The sequence below is a fragment of the Aegilops tauschii genome, chromosome 3 (assembly GCF_002575655.3).
Source record: "Aegilops tauschii subsp. strangulata cultivar AL8/78 chromosome 3, Aet v6.0, whole genome shotgun sequence".
NCBI lineage: Eukaryota > Viridiplantae > Streptophyta > Magnoliopsida > Poales > Poaceae > Aegilops > Aegilops tauschii.
The window spans coordinates 149,083,830-149,100,258 of record NC_053037.3 but is presented as its reverse complement, the minus strand read 5'-3'; positions in this window follow the sequence as shown (position 1 = coordinate 149,100,258).

The following is a 16,429-nucleotide window of genomic DNA, read 5'->3' as shown; positions in this document are numbered from 1 at the left end:
GCTTTCGGTGCAAATTTTGAGTTGTGATGAGGATCTCTAATCCAACATTTAGCACCGAAGACTTTGAAATAACTCACATTGGGTTTCTTGTCAGTGAGGAGTTCATAGGCAGTCTTCTTGAAGAATTTGTGAAGATAAACTCTGTTGATGATGTGGCACGCAGTATCAATTGCCTCAATCCAAAAACGATGAGGCGTTTTGTATTCATCAAGCATAGTGCGAGCCATCTCAGCAAGAGTCCTGTTCTTGCGCTCCACGACGCCATTCTGTTGAGGAGTATAAGGAGCAGATAAGTCATGAGTAATACCAAGTTCATCAAGATAGTCATCAAGACCAGAATTCTTGAACTCAGTTCCATTGTCACTCCTGATGTGCTTGATCTTCACACCAAAGTTGGTTGAAGCCCTCGAGGAAAATCATTTGAAGACTTCCTGCACTTCATGTTTGTAAGTGACAATATGCACCCATGTGTAACGAGAGTAATCATCAACAATAACAAAGCCATAGAGAGATGCATCGTTTGTGACTGCTGAGTAATGATTAGGACCAAAGAGATCCATGTGAAGTAATTCAAATGGTCGAGTAGTGGTCATGATAGTCTTCGATGGATGCTTAGCCTTGGTCATCTTTCCAGCTTCACAGGCTCCGCATAAGTGATCCTTGAGGAATTTGACATTCTCAATGCCAATGACATGCTTCTTCTTCGCAAGTGTGTGCAAATTCCTCATGCCCGCATGACCAAGTCATCGATGCCATAGCCAGCCTTCTGAAGCTTTTGCAAGTAGGCATACGGCTGGTTGTGGTCCTGTAGAGAAATCAACAATATACAAGTCTCCTCACCTAAAGCCTTCGAAGACTTTGAAATTGTCATCTTCCATGATCACAACACAACGATACTTGCCAAAGACATCCACCATATCAAGATCACAAAGCATTGAGACAGACATGAGGTTGTATCCTAAGGACTCGACGAGCATGACTTTGTCCATCTGCCGATCCTTTGAGATAGCAACCTTACCTAGACCCAATACCTTGCTTTTGCCTTTGTCAGTGAAGATGATATGCTTCAAATGCGATGGATATAAGGGAGCATCCATCAATAGATTCTTGTCACCAGTCATGTGATTTGTACATCCACTATCGAGGACCCACTCAGTGGCTTTGGGTTGATCATCCTGCAGATGAATTAGTGCAACTTACGAACTCATATACTTCATCAGTGAAGAATATGACATCAATTCATCAGATCAATTTCATCAAACAATAGAACAGATAAAGCAGTAGAGGACATGAGAAATGAAAGTTCATTTCTTGATGATTAGCCTGCGTCCTTTCAGGCACTTCTCAGGTCTCCAGCAAGTTCTTCAGACGTTTTAGCACGTCTGGAGACGTGACCCTGCAGAAGAAATTAGTTCTTTTTCTTCACCACCCACATCTGAAGGGGTGGCAAAGAGTTCATCACTCTGCGAGCTCCATACGAGAAAGGTGGCATAGAAGCCAGTCCACTTCGTTTCACATAAGAGGAGTTAGGATAAGCATATGAATAAGCAGAGAAATTCTTCGAGGACTTATGAACATAATGATTAGAAGAATAATGCTCGTATTCATTTCGTTTCACATAAGAGGAGCTCTTCCCTGCGAAACAAAGGGGTTAGCACGATAATGATCATATGAGGACTTTGATCCTTTTGAGGAATTTGATCCATGTGAGGAATTTGGCCCACATGAGGACTTGGATCCATATGAAGAATTTGGTCCATATGAAGAATTTGATCTGGGGTTCCTATTCTTCACAGGTGGTGTCATGAGGACATTCACCTGAAGACTTTCAAGGCACCTTTTGGGAACCCAGATTTTCTTCATAGGGGAACCGTTCCTGCAATTAGTGCCAACATATCTAGCAAATACTTCACCATTCTGATTTTTGAACAGTTTATAGTTGGAGTCAAATGACTCATCAGAAGAATGAGGAGATTCACATGTAAAGCCAGATAAATTAGATGGATCAACTGGAGGTCCCTTTGCAGCAACCCATGAGGTTTTGGGGTACTGCTCAGGCTTCCAATATGTACCATCAGCATTGAGTTTCCTCTCAAAGGCAATAACCTCTTTCCTAGGGTTCCTGTTGAGGATCTGCTTTTTAAGCACATCACAAAGAGTCTGATGCCCTTTGAGGCTTTTGTACATGCCTGTCATGTACAATTCCTTCAGCCCTGCATCATCAGTGATACTAGCATTGTCCTCAGATGAGGAATTAGTGATAGCAGAGATAGTTGAAGAATTTGCAGCATTAGAAGCATTTGAACATCCAGGTGAAGAATTAGCAGATTCACGTTCAATGCACTTCAAACATGGAGGAACAAATTCTTCCTGAGCAGCGCTGATTTGTTGAGCAAGTAATGAATCGCGCTCCTTCTGAAGATCTTCATAACTCACTCTTAGCTTCTCAAGATCTTGCTTTCTTTGAAGAAATTCATAAGAAAGCTTCTCATGATCAGATAAGAGAGTGTTATGATGACCTTGAAGGTTATCAAACCTAGACTGAAGTCTCTGAAGATTTTCAGTTAAGGTTTTAGTGCGATCCATTTCTTCACCCAACATATCATCACTTTTGTCTAGCATATTTTGAACCTTTTCAAAAGCCTTTTGTTGTTTCACAACAATCTTAGCAAGTTTAGAGTAGCTGTGCTTGAGGTTTTCGTCAGATTCATTCTCACTTCATTCAGACGAGGTATATTTGAGTACCTTGGCACCCTTTGCCATGAAGCAATAGGTGGGAGCGTAGTCATCATTGCCTTCATCAGCCTTGTTGGTGAGGTCATTTTCTTCAGACTTGAAGATAGACTTGTTGATGAATGCAGTAGCGAGGGCTAGGCTCGCCACACCGGACTCGGACTCCTCAGATGCCTCCTCTTCCTCATGTTCCTCAGATTTAGCCTCGGAGTCCATTTCCTTGCCAATGAATGCCCGAGCCTTCTTGGAGCTGCTCTTCTTGTGAGATGAAGACTTTGAGGATTTTGATGATGAAGACTTTGAGGAATTCTTCTTCTTCTTTGCATCATCAGAACTATAATCCTTGTATTTCTTCTTCTTTGATTCCTTTTCCCACTGAGGACAATCTTGAATGTAGTGACCAGGTTTCTTGCATTTGTGAAAAAGCCTCTTCTTGTAGTCACTGGATGAGGAATCATTGCTCCTTGAGGGGTTTCCAACGCGACCATGTCTTGAGAACTTCTGAAATTTCTTCACGAACAGTGCTAGTTCATGGCTTAGTTCTTCAGGATCACCAAGGCTGCTGCCAGAATCTACATCTTCAGATTCAGACACTGCCTTGGCCTTCGGTGCACGTGATCTGCCATAGCTCGAACCATAGAGATCTCTCTTTCAGCAAGCTGGAACTCATGAGTATTTAACCTCTCGAGGATATCAGCAGGATCAAGTGACTTGTAGTCAGCACGCTCTTGTATCATCAGTGTCAGAGTATCAAATGAGGAATCAAGCGATCTCAACAATTTCTTCACCACCTCATGGTCGGTGATGTCAGTGGCACCAAGTGCTTGAAGCTCATTTGAGATGTCAGTGAGGTGATCGAAGGTTTGCTGAACATTTTCATTGTCTAGTCTCTTGAAGCGGTTGAAGAGATTGCGAAGAACGTCAACACGAGAGTCACGTTGAGTTGAGATGCCTTCATTCACTTTGGACAGCCTATCCCAGATAAGCTTAGCAGTTTCCAAAGCACTCACTCTTCCATACTGCCCTTTGCTCAGATGGCCACATATGATGTTCTTCGCTTGTGAATCGAGTTGCTTGAATCTCTTCACATCAGTAGCGTTCAGAGAAGGTGAGACTGAGGGAACACCATTTTCCACAACATACCAGAGATTGTTATCAATTGCCTCAAGATGCAAATGCATCTTATTCTTCCAGTAGGGGTAGTCCATCCCATCGAAGGTAGGACACCCAGTTGAGACTTTGATCATACCTGCAATCGACATAACTAAAACTCCAGGCGGTTAAACCAAAATCACACAGAACAAAGGAGTAGCTTGCTCTGGTACCAATTTAAAGTGCGTTATATCGACTAGAGGGGGGTGAATAGGCAATTTTTATGAATTCTTCACTGAGCAATTTGCGGGTGAGGAAATTCCTTAGCGAAGAACTACTTGCAGCGGAATAAGTACTCAAAAGTAAACATAACAGAACACAAGCATGGTCATCATAATGAAATGAAGATGAGCATAGAGTACAGAAAGCGTAAACACAGGATAACACGGGATAAAGACAAACAGACTGAAGAAATTGAACTGAGGAAATTGAGACAGTCTTCAGTCAAATTCTTCAAACACAGATATGAACAAGTGCACAACACAGTTATGTGGAAATGAAAGAGTTGAAGAAAAAGAACCGGTAAGCTTGGTGAAGACAATGATTTGGTAGACTAGTTCCAACTGTTGTCTCAGTTATACGTCTGGTTGGAGCGGCTAGGTATTTAAACCTGAGGACACATAGTCCTCACCGTATTCTCCTTGAGCTAAGGTCACACAGACCTCGCCCAATCACTCGTGGTAAGTCTTCAAGTGACTTCCAAACCTTCACAGACTCGGTCACTCGGCAATCCACAATTCCTCTTGGATCCTCTAGACCATGACGCCTAACCGTCTGGAAGAAGCATAGTCTTCAAAGGTAACAAGCGTCGGATCCACGCAGGATCAATCTCTTCAGTGATGCTCAATCACTTTGGGTTTGTAGGTGTTTGGGTTTGGGTTTTCCTCACTTGATGATTTTCGCTCAAAGTCCTTGGAGGATGGGATGCTCTCAAATGACAAGTTTCAGTTTCTCTCGGAGCAGCCAACCAGCTAGTGGTTGTAGGGGGTGGCTATTTATAGCCTAGGGAGCAGCCTGACATGATAAGACATAAATTCCCTTCAATGATATGACCGTTAGGTAGGTAGATATTTTGGGACAGCTAGCGCGTAGCACAGCAACGGTCGGAAATTTGACTCTCAAATTCCTCAGGGCTATCATGTTCCTCACTGTGTAGGCAATCCGCACTGGCGAATTCCTAACTCTTCAGTCAGAACAAATTCCTCAGAGACCAGAAGAACTTCGTCTCTGTCACTGAAGAATATGACTGAACTGTATGAGATTTCCAATGGCTTCACTCGAAGGGATTGGTGGGTGTAGGATTTTGAGTTGAGCATCACATGGAAATTTTTTCTTAGTATTTCCTCGACCCCCTTTAGCAGTACGGTGATTCCTATGACTCAACAAAGAGAAAAAGAAACTACGAAAACAAAAGTCTTCACGCTTCATGTTCCTCGAATGAATACCAAGTCTTCAGGGTTACACCAATTTCTTCACTTTCAAAGTCTTCAGAAAGTCTTCAGAAATCCAAAGTCTTCAGATGAAGAACTTCATTTTTAGGAGTCGACTTTCTCCGTAAATATCAAACTCCTCATAGACTTATAGACCTGTGTACACTCATAAACACATTAGTCCCTTAACCTATAAGTCTTCAATACACAAAAATCACTAAGGGGCACTAGATGCACTTACAGCGCAGGCATCCAAATCCACAATCAACATGGGCTGTTTGCACGTATCTTTAAAATTCTGGATGAACCGAGCCTTCAACTCAGCCCACGATACAATTGAATTGGCAGGAAGTCCCTTTAGCCAAGTACAGGCCGTCCCATCCAGTATCATGGTGAAGTACTTAGCACACGCGGCATCGCTGACCTCCGACAGCTCCATGGCCATCTCGTAACTCTCAATCCACGCCTCAGGGGGTAAGTCGGCTGTGTAGTTTTGCACCTTACGAGGTCCTTTGAAATCCTTGGGCAAGCGTTCATTACACAGAGCCAGTACTAAACATGGTACGCCCGTGGTCCTAGAGGTCACACCTGTTGTGGCACCCCGGCTCATAGAAACCGGAACGCCCCGTATTCCAGCCCAGAGATCGAGGAGAAGTCTTCTGGAATACGACACTTCTTAGCATAGAACAAATCAGCTCTTTATTACAATCTAGAGACATCGGCACGGTGACACTATGCCTTCCCCGGTTGCTCTATGCAAGCAGCAGAACAACACGAAGTAGCGGAATAACTACTGGCAGCGGAACAGCGACGATAGTGATGAACTCCACTCTGCAGGGACTCTGGCTGGAATGCTTATCCTAGCTCGCAAACAAGGAATCCATGACAAACAAAAAATTAAAATCCGGCATGACCTGCAAACTGGCATGACACGCCAAGTCAGTACATTGAATGTACTTGCAAGCTCACAGCAACCAAAAGCAATCAAGACAAACAACATCATGGCAATTACAGGTTATTCAAGGATTAACATGATACTATCAGAGCAATCATAGCACGTACAACATGATACATCTAGAAAAATACGAGCATGACATGAATATATGAACATGATGATACTAACATGCAACATGATGAAACTATCATGCACCAACTTACTCTGCTCGGTTACCTCGTAACCATCACATGCATCACTTACCACCGTGGACATCACATGATCATCTCAGGATCCAACCAAGCTTCGTATAACAATACCGTAGTAATCATTAATGACCACAAGGAGCTTGACCTTTACCCATGATTCTCGCATAACACCACAAATATCCAACAACTCGGTATCCTCGATACCACGGTGATCATCTCACGATCACAACCAACCTCTTCCTCATCATCGAACCAAGGTTATTATTAAGCACATTATTATTATTATTATTATTATTACTACTATTGACCCATATTGTGACCAACTACAAACTGGGCCCTTAGCCGCGGGCGCGGCTATCGATAGATTTAGTATACACTCTGCAGAGGTAGCGCACTGTACCCACACCACGGAACCCATGGCCTCGTGCTCCCATTCGGGTGGACCAACGGCATTCCGACAAAACCGTCCTACTACCATGACACCCTCCCGGCCACTCCGACAAACTCCCCTCTGGGATAAGTCGTGGGTGGCCCCGTGCCTACCAAAGGCACCAACGGCCACCATCGTGGCAAAACAAAAACTGTCCCAAACGGGGACAAGCCGGCTACAACAACTATGGGCACACAAGGCTTATGCCGTCCTACCTGGCCAAGGTAGCACTCGCGCATAACCTTCCCTCGTGGGAGGCACTGGCGAGAGGCATGACAATAGACCCAGTTAGGACCCCCCATAAGGCAAGTGTGGCTGCACTGATCAGCTCAATATGGTGGCACCATGACTCAGCCAACAGTTGTTCAAGTTCAATTTAATCCGGTTAAACTTGAATGCAACTATGCTGAGCCATGATAAAATAACATGATGCAATTACAATGCATGAGCATGATATCAACATAAACATGGAGGTGCAACATAATCATCGAGCATAACAGCAATGAACCATATTCAACTGAGCATGGCATAATGATGGGCATGATTAACACAAGCATAGCTCTACCATAAGCATAGCATGACCACTAGTATCAACATGAATATCATGCAACAATATAACAAAAATATTACCGAGTAGTCACTTAACCAACTAACCAGCAAAGAAACATCCGTAACAACGGTACTCGGTAACCGGCAATTGTCACGTACCAAAGATCATGACCAACACCAACATGTACTACTAGCAAGCATGAACAATATGAAAGTAATACTAGCAAGTACAACATGATAATCAGGTGCAAGAAAGCATATCGGTGAACACCGATCCATAAGCATAACCGAAATAACAATAACAGTAGCAAAACAAACAGACATATTATTTAAGATTCAAGTTGAAAACCAGTGCTACTGCATGGCTATCATGCTAATGGTGGTTGTGGCTTGCCTGGGGGTGAAGGAGGCTCCGAGAAGAGGTGCGGTGAAGCCGCGGAAAGATTCGCCGGAAAAGGTTCTCTCTCGGAGGGGGCTGATTAGGGCAAGGGCATAAAGGTCATTTCTAGTATGTCAAACCATAGTGAAAATGATGTGAAAAGAACGGGCTCGACGACATGAAGAAGTAGGCTTTGGATTCAACTCAATCGGAGTTACGAGCAAAAAGTTAGGAGGAGTTTTCTGCCAGGGACCTATCTGCAAGAAAAATATTTTCAAACAGGGCCTGGACAGAAAAACTGAAGCGTATTCGTGTGAATACGTTTCCTGTAAAGGAAAGCGCACTTTCAGCCGCAGTTAACACAGAATACTTTTTCCAAATTCGAAAACGTCTTCTAGAAACTACGCTTCCACATAACTGACGTGGCAGGGGGTTTGTCGCTGACGGGTGGGGTCGGGGAGAGGTGCGGGGCCCGCCAGGTCTGCTGGGCGGGGTGTTGTCTTCTTCCTCGTGAGCGCCCGCGGAGTAGAGGAGGCTGCCCACTCCGGCGACCGCCCCGGACGACTCCGGCCATCTCCCGCTGAGCTCGGCACACCGTCGTGCTCGGGAGATCAAGCCGCATCCATCCAGGGGCACTGCGCATGTCAGGGAAGACTAGAGCGATGGCGGCCTCGAGCATGGCGGACGACAGCTCCGGCCGGATTCGGGCAGAGGGCTGCGGTGGAGGAAAGGGAGTGGAAGGGCTCGGGAAGGCTTCGCCAGGGTTCAGTGAGTTGAGTGGTGGTGGCCAGGGGAGGAGTTGGGCTCCGGTTGCCGCGAATTTAGGAGGAGGCCAGAGGCGGCCATGGCGGCGATGGGCACTGAAGAGAGCTTCTCCGGCTCGGGCTAGTGGCTAGTCGGGACCAGAGGAGTGTGGGAAGGCTGGTGGTGTGCTCGGACGAGGCCGGGGCTGGCTTATATAGGTGGGGTGAGGCGGTTCATGCTCGGGTTCCGCCGCTCGCGTCCGGCCGAGGCTCTGCCGGCCGCAGAGGTCACGGGGGTGCATAGGAAGGCGACGAGGGAGAAGCCGACAAGCAGTAGAGGGTCATGGAGATGAGCGGTGCTCGGGGACACGAGGAGGAAGACGTCGCGGCGCGAACAGAGCTGGTCGGCTACAGCGCTCCCGTGGCGCTCACTGTTCGGCGACGGGGACGGGTCACCAGAGAAGCAAACAAACGCGCAAATGGCTCCAGAGGAATGGCGACAACGCTGCGAACACGCTAGACATGGCCAGGCGATGAGGGGACGAGTGCACAGACGGGAAGGAAGAGGCCGAGTCGCCAGAGCGCTTGATTTGGCTGGCATGACCCATGGTCACCGCATGAGCTGGCGCGAGCGGGGCAGAGCGATTGGCCAAATCATGTCTGGGGGACAAGGGAAGCAGTGCAAGATTCCAAAGAGGAAGAAACCACACATAGTTCTCACTGGTGTGATCACAGGTAGCAAGAAAACAAGGGAACAACAAGGTGTTTGGAGTTTGCTGCGGTGCAGATACTTGGAGAGGAAGGATGAGCTTTGACTGGGTTGGATCACTCACTAAGGTGATTAAGTTGGCAAGGTTTCAGCTCAAGAAGAAGAGTTTAGCTAGCGGTTGCTATAGAAACCACCAGACTGGACAGAAATACAAAACATGAAGTAGTACTCACCTATCAAATGGGATGGAGCTGAATTTTTGCGTCGATGAGTCATTTGGGCATATGGGAGTGCCATAAAAATTTCATACCATTTGGCCAAGCCAAAATGGCACTTCCTTCATAAAGCACCTCTCTAGACAGAAACTTAGGAAAAATCCTGAGGAAAAACAGCTAGATGAAAGGAGCCCAAATTTTTTGGAGCTAGGTTATATGGATAGGAGAAGGTCCTGGAAAAGTTTCAGCCATAATGGAGCAAGATAAAATATACTTACTTCATTAACTGAAAATTTGGACAGATACAAAGAATTGATGCTCAGCTCACAAGGATGCATTTCATGAGCTCAAATCTTGAGGAGGGCTTTGATTTGATGATATCAAGGACCATGCAAAATTTCAACTCAATTGAGTTAACCTAGCTACTACTTCCTTCACAAACAATTCCCTCAGACAGGAACTTTGAAAAATTGCTCAGGAATATTTACTAGGCAAATTAAGTTGAATTTTGTCATGAGGCACTTATTTGTGCATGAAAAGGTGTCCAAAAAGTTTGGGGTCCATTGGGCAAAGATAAATGGCACTTGCTTCACAAACTGCCATTCAGGACAGAATAGGAAAGGAATTAATTGAGCATGATGGGAAACATGGACAATGAAATATTTTGCCATATTTGAGGAAGATATGACCCAAACCATTTATGAGAATTATTTGGGAATTTTGGGAGTGATGGAAATATAGGTTGCTTCACAACCTAAGGCAAAAAGGATTATTCCTTTAATAGAAAAAGGAATATTCCCAAGGAAAAGAATATTAGGGTTTGGTCCAAGATGGAAATGGCAAGGTTTTGGGAAGGATATGAGGATGACAAGCCACTCTAGAAAGAAAGTAGAGGTCATCTTCTTCAATTTCCAGACCACATAGCCACGGAAAAAGAAAACTCAAGCAAAAATCTTAGAAAATCAAAAGAAAAAGAAAGGGCGAAAAATCAGGTTGTGACAACCCTTCCCCCATTAAAGAAATCTCGTCCTCGAGATTTGGTTGCTCAAGGAACAAGTATGCATATACTGACTTAAGGAGACCGTTTCCAACTCGGGTATCCTTTTTCCTTTATTGGTTGTTCCCATTAAATTCTTCATCTGGCTTACCTGACTGGTTCTGTGATGGTTTGCTTTACTGTATCCATATCCTGACAGATCTTACCTCACATTTTTCCTGCTCATACTGGCTCCAATTCTTTTCATATTTGCTGACTTAGCTGAGTGTGATTTGTTATCCTGACTGAAATATATGCCTATCTCACAAATCCGAGCGTGATTTCCGATTGATGTGTCCGTACTGACAACTTTCCATGAATTGGTGATTATATTTTTCCTGATGAACACCCAAGCTCTGACTCCTTGCATTGGGTTCCCCCACTAAATGCAGGTTCTTCGGGTTCCAAACAATGAGTTGAGGCATAACCGTTTTCCTGACAGATTCTGACTTATTGCAGAAATTCCTGAATCATCCTAACTGGCTCCACTATCTTGAGTCTCAGATTCATACCAAATATTTGATTGTCACCAAAATTGAGTAGACCCCTTAGGTGAATATCCATGGCGGTCGATACTGTCCGGGGTATCTGCACCATATGGTTCATGCAACCATTTTCATACCTGCACCACTGGTCTTGCTCATTCATTATTGTTTTCTTGGTCTGGATCCTTGGTTGAAAGATCTTGGTCATATTACTTCTTCATATGACCATAGGTATTGCATGCATCTCATTGTTGTCGTCCGGTATACCAGGTGGTAACAAGGGTAAATAATATCGCTTTGTCGGGTATGAGGCAACTGGTCTTTCTGAGTACTGACAAAATTTGCTGTCCCATGTTGTCTTTCTACAAAACGTGTCGGTTCTTGCATCACTAACTGAGGTGTATAACTGACTTTCTTATTCTGGCATGACTCATGAGATTTCTGGATTCTCACCTTGACTTCACCATCGTATCACTGACTTGCAAGATCTTGGCAGCATGCTCACAATATATATGAGAATTTAATTCCTGAGGCAGACTTGTTTTCTTACTGATTCTTGCTTCTGACCAAACAGTTGCGGATCTGATTCTTGGAATGTACTGCCAAATGCTGCCAACTCATAGTGTAATATCCCATGCCGTACTGAGGGAGATTGGATGACTTATGCTGGAATCCATCAGACCATCTTGCTGAGGAATACTGGGTATCGTGCTTCAGAAGCTTCCCCCCTTAAAGACTTGCTAGGGAAGACTCGGTGCCTTATGCTGAAATTTTTTTGTGGTTGCTTCCTGGAGAACACAGGTTACCTTGCACGGGAAGTCATACATATAGTGCACTGAGTAATCTTGCCTTGGAAGCTTCTCATTGTGATATGCGGACCGGTTACCATACATATCTACCATCTTAATATTTCTGTTGTTGATTTCTTGTATGATATTGACTGTCCATCCAGGATTCCTTTTGCATTCAGACGAGATATTCCAAATTTCACTGCAGTCTGCTGATAACTTCATTCCGTTTATCTGAGCTTCCAAGTATTTGAATTCCTTACTGATTCTTCAGGTCCAGTGTCGGTTGATGAGCAACTTTAATAAGGGGAAAATATGCAACACCGAAGGCCCAAAGAAATAAATAAAAGAAACAACGAAAACAAAAGCACACAAAGCATACAAATAATAATATTAATAATCAAGCAACATCACATATTACTGCTACTCACAACAATAATATGCATGCACACCTAAGCACACAAATCTCGCGGAAACTCTGGTATTACGGTCTAATATGTTGTGGTTGTGTGCACGAAAGTGAATCCACGTGTGGAAGGAGTTGGTGTAACCAAGGCTACACCAAGCGCTGGCTAATCTCCGGTTGCAACTGGATGGATACGGAGGCGAGGACGAACTTGGTGATCATGTAGCGAGAAACAAAGGTCACGACCACATCATCATCAAGTGTATGAAAGGGAATCGTACACGTCCAAAGAATGGAATGACAGCGTAGGATAGCGGAGGAAAAGCAAGGCTTGCTGGCATTGCCCTTTTCTGATAACAAAGATCAGTGAGGGTTGCCAAAGGGATGAGATGAAGGGCATGGTTCGGGATAGAGGCAAGTCTACCACCAAAACGATGTGGGTGGAAAGTAGAAAAGATATCGATACGATATCCGAGCATAACTCCTGCAAATGGTGTCTGGAACACTAAGTACCAGGGCATCACTCTGCTGGGACAGAGGTGATGCCAAACACCGAAGAGCAGGCATGCAAAGAAGGAGGGTGCAGGTAGTGGATCGAAACCCGATGCCACCTACACTCACAAGATTAATCGTTAGCGACAAGATAATAATCTATATGCATGCCATGCAACAAACAAATGCAGCAATCAAGTGCAACTAACCAGACTCTATACTACCGCATTCTAACGCTTGCGCGGGCTAGGGCGTCCTACAACCAGACCTGCTCTGATACCAAGCCTGTGGCACCCTGGCTCAGAGAAACCGGAACGCCCCGTATTCCAGCCCAAAGATCGAGGAGAAGTCTTCTTGAATACGGCACTGCTTAGCATAGAACAAATCAACTCTTTATTACAATCTAGATGGATACAAGGGATTACATCGGCACGGCGACACTACGCCTGCCCCAGTTGCTCTATGCAAGCAGCAAAACAACATGAAGTAGCGGAATAACTACTCGCAGCGGAACATCGACGATAGTGATGAACTCCACTCCACAGAGACTTTGGCTGGAATGCTTATCCTAGATCGCAAACAAGGAATCCATGACAAACAAGCAATCAAATCTGGCATGACCTGCAAACTGGCATGACACGCTAGATCAGTACATTGAATGTACTTGCAAGCTCACAGCAACCAAAAGCAATCAAGACAAACAACAGCATGGCAATTACAGGTTATTCAAGGATTAACATGATACTATCAGAGCAATCATAGCATGTACAACATGATACATCTAGAACAATACGAGCATGACATGAATATATGAACATGATGATACTAACATGCAACATGATGAAACTATCATGCACCAACTTACTCTGCTCGGTTACCTCGTAACCATCACATGCATCACTTACCACCGTGGACATCACACGATCATCTCAGGATCCAATCAAGCTTGGTATAACAATACCGTAGTAATCATTAATGACCACAGGGAGCTTGACCTTTACCCGTGATTCTCGCATAACACCACAAATATCCAACAACTCGGTATCCTCGATACCACGGTGATCATATCACGATCACAACCAACCTCTTTCTCATCATCGAACCAGGGTTACTATTAAGCACATTATTATTATTATTACTGTTGACCCATAGTGTGACCAACTACGAACTGGGCCCTTATCCGCGGGTGCGGCTATCGATAGATTTAGTATACACTCTGCAGAGGTAGCGCACTGTACCCACACCACAGAACCCATGGCCTCGCGCTCCCATTCGGTTGGACCAATGGCGTTCCGACAAAACCGTCCTACTGCCATGACACCCTCCCGGCCACTCCGACAAACTCCCCTCTGGGATAAGTCCTGGGTGGCCCCGTGCCTACCAAAGGCACCAACAGCCACCATCGTGGCAAAACAAAAACGGTCCCAAATGGGGACAAGCCGGCTACAACAACTACGGGCACACAAGGCTTATGCCGTCCTACCTCGCCAAGGTAGCGCCCGCGCATAACCTTCCCTCGTGGGAGGCATCGGCAAGAGGCATTGTCGGTGTCAAAACCGGCGGATCTCGGGTAGGGGGTCCCGAACTGTGCGTCTAAGGCGGATGGTAACAGGAGGCGGGGGACACAATGTTTACCCAGGTTCGGGCCCTCTCGATGGAGGTAATACCCTACTTCCTGCTTGAATTGATCTTGATGATATGAGTATTATGAGAGTTGATCTACCACGAGATCGTAGAGGCTAAACCCTAGAAGCTAGCCTATGGTATGATTGTTGTTGTCCTACGGACTAAACCCTCCGGTTTATATAGACACCGGAGGGGGCTAGGGTTACACAGAGTCGGTTACAAGGGAGGAGATCTACATATCCGTATTGCCAAGCTTGCCTTCCATGCCAAGGAGAGTCCAATCCGGACACGGGACGAAGTCTTCAATCTTGTATCTTCATAGTCCAACAGTCCGGCTAAAGTATATAGTCCGGTTGTCCGAGGACCCCCTAGTCCAGGACTCCCTCAGTAGCCCCTGAACCAGGCTTCAATGATGATGAGTCCGGCGCGCAGATTGTCTTCGGCATTGCAAGGCGGGTTCTTCCTCCGAATACTCCATAGAAGATTTTGAACACAAGGATAGTGTCCGGCTCTGCAAAACAAGTTCCACATACCACCGTAGAGAGAATAATATTTCCACAAATCTAATCTGCTGACAACTTTTCATAACGTGACATCACACCACGGCCTGGTCATTATTCGAACCGTTTTTCTCAATCAACCTGCCACTGCATGTTTTGCGAGGCGATTTCATTGGCACGTCTTGTCGAAGCAGAGATCGTGTCCCCCTTATTACGGGTTTCTCATCAATATGGATGTGGGTAACCCAATAATGCCCGTTGGTATGACTCCTCAACTTTAGGCAAGTCCCAAACGGCCACGCGGAGGACGCTTGATATTCACCCTCTTTATAAAGAGGCCAAGGCCTGTCCTTTTTCTTCTCGCACTCAATCGAATTCTTCCCCCACCTCGAGTTCCAACACCCAAGGCTCAGGCTAGGCGCTTCGGACCTTCAACCATGTCCGGATCCAACCTTCAAGGTCGGTGGATGCCCTCCTCTGTCACAGAGGAAGACATCAAGAAGCTAAGAGAAGCTAGGTATCTGACCGCTGAAATCTCGCACAGGCTACCTGCTCGAGGGCAGCTCATTCCCACTCCCGAACCCGGCGAGAGCATCGTATTCATCTCCCACTTCCTCTGAGGGCTAGGCCTTAGTCTAGATCCCTTTGTTAGGGGGCTCATGTTCTATTATGGGCTGGATTTCCATGACCTAGCCCCGGATTCCATCCTTCACATCTCGTCGTTCATCGTCGTGTGTGAGGCCTTCCTCCACGTCACCCCGCACTTCGGCTTGTGGCTCAAGACCTTTAATGTGGAGCCGAAGACGATTAATGGGCGACACGTAGAATGCGGAGGTGCCATAATAAGCAAAGGTGCCGATGTTCCATGGCCAAAGGGTTCCTTCCCGGAGGTATCCAGCTTATGGCAACGGGAGTGGTTTTACATCACAGCTCCCCGCGGTACTAAGTGGGTGGCCGCCCCTGCCTTTCGCTCGGGCCCCCCGCCACAACTGACGTCATGGATCAACAAGGGGCCGGACTGGGGGCCAGTAAATGATGTGTCGATATTGCAGAGTCGCATCTGAGATCTCCTCGAGAGAGATGTCAGCCTGGTCACGGTAATGCAAGTGAAGGAAATATGCCCTAGAGGCAATAATAAAGTATTATATATTTCCTTATATCATGATAAATGTTTATTATTCATGCTAGAATTGTATTAACCGGAAACATAATACATGTGTGAATACATAGACAAACAGAGTCACTAGTATGCCTCTACTTGACTAGCTCGTTAATCAAAGATGGTTATGTTTCCTAGCCATAGACATGAGTTGTCATTTGATTAACGGGATCACCTCATTAGGAGAATGATGTGATTGACATGACCCATTACGTTAGCTTAGCACCCGATCGTTTAGTATGTTGTTATTGCTTTCTTCATGACTTATACATGTTCCTATGACTATGAGATTATGCAACTCCCGTTTACCGGAGGAACACTTTGTGTGCAACCAAACGTCACAACGTAAATGGGTGATTATAAAGGTGCTCTACAGGTGTCTCCAAAGGTACTTGTTGGGTTGGCGTATTTCGAGATTAGGATTTGTCACTCCGATTGTCGGAGAGGTATCTCT